Genomic DNA, 12,002 nt, shown 5'->3' on the forward strand with positions numbered 1-12,002 from the left:
TATTCAATACGATCATGGCTGATCTAAGAGTTCAACGCCTTTTACCCATCCCATCCCATCACATTGGTGCATCATTTGTAATAAGAAATTTCTAATTTAAAATAACTTGAAGACTTAAGCTTCCACCATCGTCTGTGACAGAGAATTCCAAAGTATCACAATCCTCTGAGTAAAAGATTTCTCATCTCATAAGTGCTATTTTTATTTGTAAATTGTGCCCTGAATCCAGATTCCTCAATCAAAGGAGACATCTTTCCTGCACCTCCCCTTCCTAACTCTTTAGGTATGCTACAGGTTTCAATAAAATCATCTCTCATTCTTCGAAACCCTACGGAATACAGGCCCGGTTTGCCCAGTCTCTCTCCATAGGATGATCCCACCATCCCAGAACAAGTCTGGTCAACTTCACTGCGCTCCCTCTGTGACAATAATATCTTTCCTGAGGTAAGGAAACTAAAACTGCACACAGTCCTCCAGGTGCAGTCTAGTCAAGCTCCCGTGCAATTGATACAAGACTTCACTACCTGTGTACTTAAATCCTCTTATGTTAAAGCCTAATATTCCATTAGCCTTCCTAATACCCTGTTACACCTGCATGTTAGCATTGTCACTAATTGATAAGACACCTTGGTCCTATTGTACATCTGTACATTCCAACCTATTACCTCACATTTTCAACATTATATTCCACCTGCCATGTCCTTGTCCACTCACTAAGCCTGTCCGAAACCTCTAGAGCTGCTTTACATCTTCTTCCCAACACATGCTCCCACTCAGAATTGTATCATCTGCAAATTTGGAAATTTTATGAAAAGCTGGGACCTAAGCACTGATCCTTAGGGAACCCCAGTAGTCCCAGCCTGCTAATGTGAAAATGGTCCATTTATTCCTACTCTCTATTTATGGTCTGTTAGCCAATCATTAATCCATGCCATTACATTACCTCCTATCTCATATGCTTTATTTTTTTCTAACCAGTCTCCCATGGGGGACAAATCAAAAGCCTTCTGAAAATGTAATTAGATTATGTCCATTAGCTCTCCCTTAGCAACTTTGTTAGTAATCTTCTCAATAAACTCCAACATGGTCATCAAATACAATTTCCCATTTGTAATTTCATACTGACTTTTGACAAATCAGATCATTATTATTCAAGTGTCTATTTATCCCATTCTTCAGAAGGTTCTAGCATTTCCCTGCAACTGATGTAAGGCTAACAGGTTTGTAATTTCCTGTTTTCTGTCTTCCTCCCCCTTTTTAAATAGTATGGGGTCATGTGCTACCTTCCAATTCACAGACATCATTCCAGGATTTAGAACTTTGTAAGATAATCACCCAATGCTTTGACTATTTCTACTCTGGGATGTACAATCTTCTGAATACCTAATACTAGTTCCTTCAACTTTTCATTCTCCCTAGCCATTTGATCTCTAATTGTGGGATATTTCTTGTACCTTTCTTCGTGAAAACAGACACAAGCTAACCATTTAGTTCACTGCCATTTCTCTATATCTTTGTATAAATTCTCCTGACTGCCTTTAATGGACCTGTATTTGTATTAGCCAAGTATTTCCTTTTTACATACGTATAGAGGTTTTTACAGTCTGTTTCATGTTTTTGCTAGATTGGATTCCTATTGTATTATCCCTTTCTTTATCAGTTTCTTGGTCTTCCTTTGCTGCATCCTAAAAGAAAACTCCTTTGATTTACTCCTATTTCTGGCAATTTGATAAACCTTTCCTTTTATCTTCCTTTATACAATCTTGAACTTCCTTTGTTAGCCACTGTAATTTCTTGCATTTTTGCACCTTGAAGGAATGTGGTTAATCTATAATTGCTATCAATCATGTCAGAGTTCTTTAAAAAAAACTATCTATTGCCTACGTACAGTTTAAAATGTTTCCCCAATCCACACAAATTGGAGAAGAAGCATTTGTGAAGGCACCATCCACTTCCAGCATCACAGAGTGTAGCGCATGGAAGCTGAGCAGAAGCAATAGAGCACAGAATTCAGAGATTCTCACCCAGCCAGCTACTTCCTTCTGCAAACACCACCTGCCTCCTCAGAGGGCAGTGGCTACCGCTCAAGGATTGCATGATTTAACCACCACAGAACCCAACCCCCCCGCTACCCCTCACCCCAGCAGCCCACCTCCCTGAGTCATCCTCAACCCTGAGGTACTGCCAAAGAAGAAATTTTCAAATTTAACACTCTTGCTTCAGAATGAATTACCTCACTTTCAAAAGTGATGTAAAATTGTATCATATTGTGATGATTCACCTTTAAAGGTTATTTTACAAGATACTTAATTAGCTCTTTTTCATTACATAACACCAGATCTACATCTACTTGGCTCCTCAATATACTGCTCTAGAAAACCATCTCCAACCCCACTCCAGAAAACTCCTCCTCTACAGCTAGTGCTCAATTGGTTTACCCAGTCTGTCTTCCAATTGCAGTCACCCATGAATACTGTGTGGTCCATGCTACATGTTTCTGTAATCTGATTCATACCATGCCCTACACAACCACTCCTATATGGCCTATAAATAAATCTAAATAAGGTCTGCTATCCCTTGCTGGTTCTTAGCTCCAGCCAAACATCCACACATCGTTCTTCTGATCTGAGATCCTCTCTCCCTAACATACTAATCCCTTCCTTAATATCAATGTGATTCCATCTTCTTTCCTTGTTGTCTCTCCTTCCTAAACACTTGAAGATTCAGTTCCCAGTTCTGGTCACCATGCAGCCATGTTTTTGTAACAGCCATTAGATCGTACCCATAAAACTTATTTGATATAAACACCATCTAGTGACAGATAAAGGGACAGTTTGAAAGTGACAAAAGATCAGTTGTTACAACTTGGAGTAAACCCCTCTATTATTTAAACTCAACACACAGAGAAACTTACCTGTTGCTGTAAGCTGTTAAATTTCAAGAGGCAAAGAACTATGTCAGATTTCACTATTTAAGGTAAAAATTAACAATTTTATTCTTGAAGTCCAGAAGAGAATATTAGACAACTATTTACAACTCCTTTCTCTTAAACATACCTTCTACCTCCCGCTCTACAATACTGGTCTGACAAATTCCTTCTTGAATTTACGGCAAATCAATTTCAAACCCAGTTGTCATCTTCGGACTTTCCCTGTAGATTTCTCTCGGTCAGCTTCAGGATTCTGCTGCACAAATCTCTTATGGACAGGTACCTTTCAGAGAGTTATTCTGCTGGCAATCTTGATGCTTGCTTAGCTGACCTTTGCTGTTCTCCCCCCAACTGTTCAAAGTGTCCAGTTTTATACCCTAGAACTTCAGGTCATTTCATTGGTTTGATGTAATCATAAACACTAACATTCAAATTTGATTGGATTTTGGTACGTTTGGCATAATTTAAACTGATGGGCTGAATTTGAATTTGTTTTTGTTCCATGGCAACCCAACTCCAGCTATTTGTTTCAAGTCTACGGGCACCTCACCTGTGACTATTGATTATCCAAATATCTCAGCAAGAGGCCCAGCAATCACTTCTCTAGCTTCCCACAGAGTTCTCAGGTACACCTGATCAGGTCCTGGGGATTTATAGACCTTTAACTGTTTGAAAAGATCCAGCACTTCCTCCTCTGTAATCTGGGCATTTTGCAAGATGTCACCATCTATTTCCCTACATTCTATATCTTCCATATCCTTTTCCACAGTAAATAGTGATGCAAAATATTCATTTAGTATCTCCCCCATTTTCTACGGCTCCACACAAAGGCCACCTTGCTGATCTTTGAGGGGCCCTATTCTCTCCCTAGTTACCCTTTTGTCCTTAATATATTTGTAAAAACCCTTTGGATTCTCCTTAATTCTATTTGCCAAAGCAATTTCATGTCCCCTTTTTGCCCTCCTGATTTCCCTCTTAAGTATCCTCCTACTTCCTTTATACTCTTCTAAGAGTTCACTCAATCTATCCTGTCAATACTTGACATATGCTTCCTTCATTTTCTTAACCAAACCCTCAATTTCTTTAGTCATCCAACATTCCTACCAGCCTTCCCTTTCACCCTGAAAGGAATATACTTTCTCTGGATTCTTGTTATCTCATTTCTGAAGGCTTCCCATTTTCCAGCCGTCCCTTTACCTGCGAACATCTGTGCCCAATCAGATTTTGAAAGTTCTTACCTAATACCGTCAAAATTGGCCGTTCTCCAATTTAGAACTTCAACGTTTAGATCTGGTCTATCCTTTTCCATCACTATTTTTTAAACTAATAGAATTATGGTCGCTGGCCCCAAAGTGCTCCCCCACTGACACCTCAGTCACCTGCCCTGCCTTATTTCCCAAGAGTTGGTCAAGTTTTGCACCTTCTCTCGTAGGTACATCCACATAATGAATCAGAGAATTTTCTTGTACACACTTAATAAATTCCTCTCCATCTAAACCTTAACACTATGGCAGTCTCAGTCTGTTTGGAAAGTTAAAATCCTCTACCATAACCACTCTAGTATTCTTACTTAGATTACTGAGATCTCCTTACAAATTTGTTTCTCAATTTCCCTCTGACTATTAGGGGGTCTATAATACAATCCCAATAAGGTGCTCATCCATTTCTTATTTCTCAGTTCCACCCAAATGCCTTCCCTGGATGTATTTCTGGGAACATCCTCCCTCAGTACAGCTGTAATGCTATCCCTTATCAAAAACACCAGTCCCCAACTTCTCTTGCCTCCCTTTCTGTCCTTCCTGTAGCATTTGTATCCTGGAACATTAAGCTGCCAGTCCTGCCCATCTCTGAGCCATGTGTCTGTAATTGCTATGATATCCCAGTCCCATGTTCCTAACCATACCCTGAGTTCATCTGCCTTCCCTGTTAGGCCCCTTGCATTGAAATAAATGCAGTTTAATTTATTAATCCTACCTTGTCCCTGCCTGCCCTGACTGTTTGACTCACTTCTGTTCTCAGCTGTACCCGTCTCAGATCGATCTCTTTCCTCACTATCTCCCTTGGTCCCACCACCCCATCTTACTAGTTTAATTCTCCCGAGCAGCTCTAGAAAATCTCCCTGCCAGTATATTAGTCCCCTTCCAATTTAGGTGCAATCCATCCTTCTTGTACAGGTCCCTTCTACCCCAAAAGAGATTCCAATGATCCAAAAATGTGAATCCTTCTCCCATTCACCAGCTCCTCAGCCCTGTGTTCATCTGCTCTATCCTCCTATTCCTGCCCTCACTAGCCCGTAGCACCGGGAGAAATCCAGATATTACTCATCTTGAGGACCTCCTTTTTAAATTTCTGCCTAACTCTCTGTAATCTCCCTTCAGAGTCTCAACCTTTTCCCTTCCAATGTCGTTGGTTCCAATTTGGACAATGACCTCCTGCTGGCCCCTCTCCCCCGTGAGAAAATTCTGCACCCTCTCTGAGACATCCTTGATCCTGGCACCAGGGAAGCAGCACAGCATTGTGATTTTTCACTGCTGGCCACAGAAATGTCTGTCTGTACCTCAGACTAGAGAGTCTCCTAAGACAATCGATCGCTTGGAACCCAGTGTACCCCTCATTGCATTAGAGCCAGTCTCAAAACCAGAAACTTGGCTGTTGGTGCTACATTCCCCTGAGAATCCATCACCCCCTACATTTTCCAAAACAGCATACCTGTTTGAGATGGGGATAACCACGGAAGACTCCTGCACTACCTGCCTGCCTCTTTTACCTTTCCTGGAGTTAACCCATCTATGTGACTGTATCTGAGACGTTTCCCCCTTTCCTATAACTGCCATCCATCATGTCTCCTTGCTATTGTAAATTCCTCATTGCCTCTAACTGCCTCTCCAACTGATCCATTCGATCTGATAGGATTCACAACCAATGGCATTTATTGCAGATATAATCCTCAGTAACCCATAAACTCTCCCTAAACTCCCACATCCGACAAGAAGAGCATTATCACTTTACTAAAGGCCATTTTTGCTTTTTCCAATCTGCAGACCCAGAAAATAGCACCAAATTACTCCTCTACAAAACACTGCTCCAGGTTAAATTAATACGTATGGCTTATATTTTACATGTAATCAAGAGACATAGCTCAATAAAACATATAATCAAGAAAGAACTCACTCTACTTACTACTGCAGACTTATTTTAAGGCCACACTTAAAATCCACTTATCTGCTTCCGTGCTGTGACTGCTCCCAATCAGGTTCCTCCAAAATCAGTTGTGAATTTCACTGTTTTTAAATTTTCCCAGATGCACTCTAATGTCCAGCGATACATGAATTCAACAGCAAAGCCAGTAACTGCTAACTCTGTCAGTTAGCAATGTGGGTTTCTTTCTCTCTCTCTCTCTCTCTCTCCTGCACTGACCTCACCATGTGCTTCCTTTGTCTGTTCTTCTCCCTCTTAAAAGTGCTGTTGTTTTGACTTTTTTTTCTCCAAAGTTTCAAAATAATGCAAGATTATAAAACAGAATTGGTGCTCATGGAATTTGAGGAAATCACTTCCAACACCTAAAGTACCTCAAAAAAAGAACAGCTGTTAAAACCAGAAATTTTTCCCATCCTCCATCTTGGATTACCCAGAATTCTTGTTTAAAATTTAAAGTTCCAAAGGATCGGCCCTTCACTCTAAAGCTGTGCCCCCAGGTGTATAGTGATTATAATGAGGTTAGCCAGGTGGTTCTCATAGAATATGAGTTCCCTAATTGAGGCTGTTAACCTGGTCCAATCAGGGAGCCCTGGCTGACAGATATAAAGAGATGTGTCTGTATGTAACAGCATTGTCTAATGTACAAATGTCATTGTCACTGTCTTGTCATATGTGGAACGGGGATTTGAGGTTTGTCCTCATCTCCCTGTAAAATGGTTGAATGGTAGGGTTTGGGGCTTAGCTGTGCTGCTCCTCTCCCTCGCAAAATTGCTGTCTTTTGTGTACAGCTGTAAATGGTTTTTGTAAACTGTTTGTAATTTGTTTAATAAAATTAAAAAAAAACAGGAGATTCAGAGCCTCCTCAGGTTAGGGGACTAACTCTGTGCTGGCTGGTGTTATAGTCAAAAAAAAAATAAAGAGAAGAGTCTGCTGTTACGTTAGAGCCCGGGTGTCCTTGGAGAAGGAGCACGCGGTGTCCACCAACACCCTGGAGTTGTTCAGGGGGAGGTGGGCGCCGCAGGGAGTGGAGTGCATTATTTCTCCCTCCAACTCTATTTTGATTTAGTCCCTACCCTCCCCTTCACTGTTTTGATCACACAGCATTGCCCTTTGATGTGAAGGGCAGTGCTTGTCACTGGCCACTCGGGTGTTTTCCTATTTTTCTGGTGGTGGAAATTGAATAAAGATTTGTGCCTTTGTAAAAGAAAAAAAAAGAAAAAGAAAAAAAAGAAAAAGAAAAAAAAATAGACCTGATACTGATTCGTGCACTTTGTGTTTCTCACTGTGTCTCACATCTACACACACACACACCATGGGTGCTGGGGAAAAAATAAGCACTACCGCAGTTAGGCGGTAGTGTGGGGGTTATAAAAAAAAGAAAAAAGAATAAAAAAAAGAAAAAAAAATACAAAAAAAGAAAAAAAAAGAGAAGTGTCTGCTGTTACGTTAGAGCCTGGGTGTCTCTGGAGAAGGAGCACGCGATGTCCACCAACACCCTGGAGTCGTTCAGGGGGAGGTGGGCGCCGCAGGGAGTGGAGTGTATTATTTCTCCCTCCAACTCTATTTTGATTTAGTCCCTACCCTCCCCTTCACTGTTTTGATCACACAGCATTGCCCTTTGATGTGAAGGGCAGTGCTTGTCACTGGCCACTCGGGTGTTTTTCCTATCTTCCCGGTGGTGGCAATTGAATAAAGACTCGTGCACTTTGTGTCTCTCACTGTGTCTCACACCTGTACACACACACCATGGGTGCTGGGGAAAATATAAGCACTACCGCAGTTAGGTGGTAGTGTGGGGGGTTAAATAATAAAAAAAAATGGGCATCTCAAGGGCAGTGCTTGTAAAAAAAAACAAAAAAAAACAGGAGATGTGAAGGGCACTGCTTAAAAAATATAAAAAAATAAAAACAGGAATGATTGATCACACAGCATTGCCCTCTGAAAAGAAAATAATAAAGAGAAGTGTCTGCTTGTTACGTTAGAGCCCGGGTGTCCTTGGAGAAGGAGCACGTGGTGTCCACCAACACCCTGGAGTTGTTCAGGGAGAGGTGGGCGCCGCAGGGAGTGGAGTGCATTATTTCCCCCTCCAACTCTATTTTGATTTAGTCCCTACCCTCCCCTTCACTGTTTTGATCACACAGCATTGCCCTTTGATGTGAAGGGCAGTACTTGTCACTGGCCACTCGGGTATTTTCCTATCTTCCTGGTGGTGGAAATTGAATAAAGACTCGTGCACTTTGTGTCTTTCACTGTGTCTCACACCTACACACACACACAACATGGGTGCTGGGGAAAAAAATAAGCACTACCGCAGTTAGGTGGTAGTGTGGGGGTTAAAGAGAAAAAAATAATAAATGGCGAGAACATACAGCATTGCCCTTTGATGTGAAGGGCAGTGCTTGTCACTGGCCACTTGGGTATTTCCTATCTTCCTGGTGGTGGAAATCCGAATAAAGATTCATGCACCTTGTGTCTGTCACTGTGTCTCACACCTACACACACACACCATGGGTGCTGGGGAAAAATAAGCACTACCGCAGTTAGGCGGGAGTGTGGGGGTAATGGAAAAAAAGAGAAGTGTCAGAGGTTCTGTTCACTCTGAGAGCTATTTGTGTCAAGGTCACTCCCCATGTAAAAAAGGGTGACTTGGTAACGGGACACTGAAGTTATTTCAGGGTTCTAGTCACTCCCATTAGTGGAAACATCTTCTCCATGTCAACACTGTCCATTACTCTCCAAGTTCTAAAACGAACATGAATAAAAGGGGTGGCATGGTGTCTCAGTGGTTAGCACTGCTGCCTCACTGTGCCGGACCCAGATTTCATTTCAGCCTTGGGTGACTGTCAGTGTAGAGTTTGTACATTCTCCCCATATCTGCATGGGTTTTCTCTGGGTGCTCTGGTTTCCTCCCACAAATCCAAAGATGTGCAGGTTAGATGGATTGGCCATGGGAAATGCGTTACAGTGATAAGTTAGGGAGTTGGGTCTGGGTGGGATGTTCTTTGGAGGGTTGGTGTGGGCGGAATGGTCTGCTTCCACACTGTAGGGATTCTATGATTATGCCCACAGCCTCCTCAAATTTCCACTCTCCCTGCACCTTAATGCTAATCTGAGCCCTGTGTCTTGTGAACTTTAAATTCAGACAGCCTTTCCAATGTCTCCTTCTTAACATTTGTAAACCCCTCTAGTGACTGAGTTACCTCGTATTTCATCATAGCTTGGGCAGCACATTCGTCCTGGACAAAGCTGAATGTAAATTATTTATTTAACTCTTCATCAATGACCCCATAGCACCTCCATATAAATCTCTTTTTGACCACCACCACCTTCACTCCCCCAATCAGCCCTTCCCCCCCTTACACCCTTTTAATGTTGTACTTACTGAAGACTTTGGGATTCCATTAAAGATAAGTGCCTGTCTCTCTTCATGATCCCCCTCTGATTCTCTTATTTGTTTTTACATTTGTATTTTGAATCTTCTAAAATTCAGCCTGGATCTCATCGTATTTTCTACCTGATGCCTGTCATAAGCATATTTTGTTTTTTTTTAATCTCAATTTCTATCTCTTCTGTCAATGTAGGAGTTTTGGCTTTATTTGTCCTCCCTTTCCTTCCAAGACATTGTACCTTGATACCTGACTTTTCCTTTCTTTGAAGATAGCCCATTTGTTACAGTTTGTCCTTTCAACTTGTGACTCCATTTCATTCAGCCCAGATCAGTGTTTATGAATTTGATTTCCCACCAATTACTTATTATTACACTGGATTATTTATTATCCTTTTCCATAGCCAGTTTAAACCTTCTTATAAAGTCATCACTGTTACCAGTGTTCTCTCGCTAACACTTAATCTACTCATTACAATCAATCAAGTTTAACAATGCCTTCTTTCTCATTGGGCTGGAGTAAACTGCTGTAGAAAATGTTCTTGAACACAATCTAGGAACTCTTCACCCTCTCTGCGCTTTACACTATCATTATCCAAATTTATTTTCAGATAATTTAAGTTCCCTGTTATAACTATTCTGTAATTGTTGCTCCTGTCTAATATTTCCTTGCAGTATGTTCCTCTGTATTGTTCCCAAATTGATAGCCTACAAATGACACTGAGTAATGTAATTGTACTTGCTTTGTTTTTTGGTTGTAACCAAATAGATTCTGTCCTCAAGTGCTCTGACACACTCTCTTACTCAATCATAACCAAAACTCTCTTTTCGAAGATCACAAGTCCAGATTTCAAATTACCTTACAGGGTTAAATAACCTTACAGGCTTTTTGGATTTTTTTTGCACTGATGACATGTTGTCTACAGAGTAATTGTTTTTACTTTGACAGTTGTTTGGGTGAGTTTAGATCCTTTCGTATTTTAGAATTATTTTCTTTTAAGCATTCTTGCTTTTTCTGTTCTTTTCCCACATGGAGAGAGGAAGTTGAGGAGAAAGATTATACATTCTCTCTGCTGCCCTAGCTTATAGCATGCTGCAGTTCCAACTGATGACAGGGTTATCATCAGGCACAAGTTCCTCAACTTAAAATATTTTCATTGCGGCTCAGTTTCAAATTCTCTCCCTCACTGCTTCAAAAGAAAACAGTATAGCATTGTACACTTCAAAAATGTGCACATTTGGTTTTCAAATTGCAAAGCTCTCTTGATATTTCAATTATATAGCAGACCAAGTTTCATTTCAGTTTGTCGACCCAAAAAACAGAAATACGTGTTCTCCGATATGCTTCCAACCTTAATGAGATGAGATCCCATTTTCAAATCCATTTCATCTCCAGGTAAATAAAACACAGACAAAATGCACATTGGGAAGAATAACAGGACGGCAGAGTACTGGGTCATTGGAAAGATTCTTGGTAGTGTGGATGTGCAGAGGGATCTTGGAGTCCATGCACATAGATCCCTGAAAGTTGCCACCGAAGTTGATAGTGCTGTTAAGAAGACATACGGTGTGTTAGGTTTCATTCGTAGAGGGATTGAGTTCCAGAGCCGCAATATCATGCTGCAACTATACAAAACGCTGGTGCGACCACACTTGGAATATTGTGTACAGTTCTGGTCCCCATATTTCAGGAAGCATTGGAAAAGGTGCAGAAGAGATTTACCAGGATGTTGTCTGGTCTGGAGGGAAGGGCTTATGAGGAAAGGCTGAGAGACTTGGGTCTGTTCTCATTGGAAAGAAGGAGGCTAAGAAGGGATTTGATAGAGACATACAAGATGATCAGAGGATTAGATAGGGTAGACAATAAAAGTCTTTTTCCAAAGATGATGACATCAGCTTGTACAAGAGGCATAACTACAAATTGAGGGGTGACAGATTTAAGACAGATGTCAAAGGCAGATTCTTTACTCAGAGAGTGGTAAGGGTGTGGAATGACCTACCTGCCAAGTTAACTCAGCCACATTAGGGAGATTTAAACAATCCTTGGATAAGCGCATGGATGATTTTGGGATAGTGTAGGGGGACGAGCTGAGAATAGTTCACAGGTTGGCACAACATCGAGGGCCGAAGGGCCTGTTCTGTGCTGTGTTGTTCTATGTTCTATGTTCTAAAACACAAAAATTACATTCATTCACCTCCACTCATTCCTTCTACAGGATTTCAACTTTTATTGCCATTAATTTCCAAAATTCTTCAACTATTTCAGCACAATCACATTCTTAAACTGTATCTGTTATTATGTTATCTTTTCCAGCAATGTGAACCATTTTTACATTGACCGGATGAATCCACGAACTCCATGAGAACAATGTTGCATTTCAAGTCTTATTTTTCAAGAAAAAAAACTAACAGATTGTGGTCAGTACATATTAGTGTTTCTTTGCAACTATGTCTGACATAGACTTCTAAAATGTTGAAGAACTAATAATG

The sequence above is a fragment of the Chiloscyllium punctatum genome, chromosome 13 (assembly GCF_047496795.1).
Source record: "Chiloscyllium punctatum isolate Juve2018m chromosome 13, sChiPun1.3, whole genome shotgun sequence".
Classification (NCBI taxonomy): domain Eukaryota; kingdom Metazoa; phylum Chordata; class Chondrichthyes; order Orectolobiformes; family Hemiscylliidae; genus Chiloscyllium; species Chiloscyllium punctatum.